This window comes from Apium graveolens, chromosome 4 (assembly GCF_009905375.1).
Source record: "Apium graveolens cultivar Ventura chromosome 4, ASM990537v1, whole genome shotgun sequence".
Taxonomy (NCBI): Eukaryota; Viridiplantae; Streptophyta; class Magnoliopsida; order Apiales; family Apiaceae; genus Apium; species Apium graveolens.
In genome coordinates, this window is record NC_133650.1 from 190,529,318 (window position 1) to 190,531,207 (window position 1,890).

A 1,890-nucleotide genomic window follows, 5' to 3' on the forward strand; every position below is an offset into this window, starting at 1 on the left:
CACAACAAAGTAACCATAGTAAGTAAAGTAATCTGAGCCAGTGAACTTTAACGACCACTGATGTCAAGTACATAAACTAAAAATTAACACCGACTCCCCGGCAGTAGCGCCGAAAACTTGTTCATAATAAAACACACGCGAAAATACACGCAAGCATACGCGATCACAAGTAGTATAAGATTTAAGTCAAGTTTGTTCCCACATAGACTGGTTTAGGTTAAGTTCAGATTATGCACTTATGCAACAATGTATGATTATCGTTCACAACTAAGACAAGTAACAAATTTGAGTTGATTAACTACTTAAGAGATTATACTAGCATGCATTAACTAAGAGATTAAAAGTGAATTACTTTTACGAGAATAAAACATGAGATTCTAACTTCATTAAATACTTCATTCAAAGTTTATGTCTTTATCAATAGTATGTGATGGTGATGATAACTAATCAGATAACACAAAATTAGTATACGCTATCTTTCGATATACGTATACCCTACTACTAAGCATCCACAATCAAGATAGAAGTTGAGTAGACACCAATTATGCTTATATCCTATATATCTATAAGATTTGAAAACATAACGATTTAAGAACAAGTTATCTATTATGATTACATAGGGTATGTAAGATGGTTAAAATTACTCCACGAATTATGCATGTCAATTAATACATAAACCTATGCTAGCATGGCAAGTTCTAAACCTCTATATTCACTGTCGCTTCAATAGAGATAACAAACAATTTTAGAAGTTATCTACGCATCAAAGACTAACGATCTAGAACAATCAACTATTGAAATCCATAAATAAATCCACTAGAACCCCATGACAACGATTAGTTTATGATGGAACACATCGTCACCATAGGTTCCAATGAAAATATGGTAATAAATAAGTTCAGAATACTATGATAGAATATATAAGAACTAGGGTTTAGAACAAATCAAAATAAGCATCCAAAAGTATCGCCTAAATCGAAGAATACAAAATAATGAACTAATTCTTCTTCTCCTTAGCCGTCTTGTGTGCTCTAGGTCTTCTTAATGTTCTCCCTGGCTTTCTTTTTCTTAAAAACGTCTTCTTATCTTTATATATAAGCCCCTGGATCACCTGCACACTCCAAATCTTCAAATTATAACAGAATCAAGATTCTACAGGTTTGCACTGGCGCGGCCGTGCGGCACTGGGGCGCGGCCGCACTCCTTCTCTGGAAAACATGGCGCGGGCGCGCCTGACCAAGCGCTGGCGCTGACCTTTTGTTGGAATTCTGAATTTTTCTTGATTTGTGCACCTTTCTTCTTGCGATCTTTCTCGACTCCATTCCTGACCTCGTATCAAAATATTATCATATGAAAAGCTCATTTCCTCCTCCGGCTAATGCCTTGTAACAACTAAACATAAAACACATCAAAAATACCAAATACTTGAGTCCAAAATACCAACTTAAGCCGATAAGAAGCGTTTTAAATAGATATAAAATTCACTTATCACACCCCAAACTTAAATCGATGCTTGTCCTCAAGCATAAACAAACTCGACACTAATAACAAAACTACTGCATGAATGCAACTAATATGATAATGCAACGATCCCCTCAGAATAACCATAACCAATCAACAAGCAAATATCGCTAAGAATGCAATGACTTTAAACAGAGTTCAACCAAATCCAACAAACCAACTTACAAGCCAGAAACGTGCGTGTGTGCGATGCTTATCAGATATACTCTCCATACTAGATCAATAATCATATCCTATTTTTTGCCAAAACAATCATAAATTTATAAATAGAATGAGCGTTAAACACATAATGACTCACAATACCTCAATTTTACTAGAGTTAGACAATGATTCATGCTATAATACTAAAACATAAAAAAAAAGGCTTAT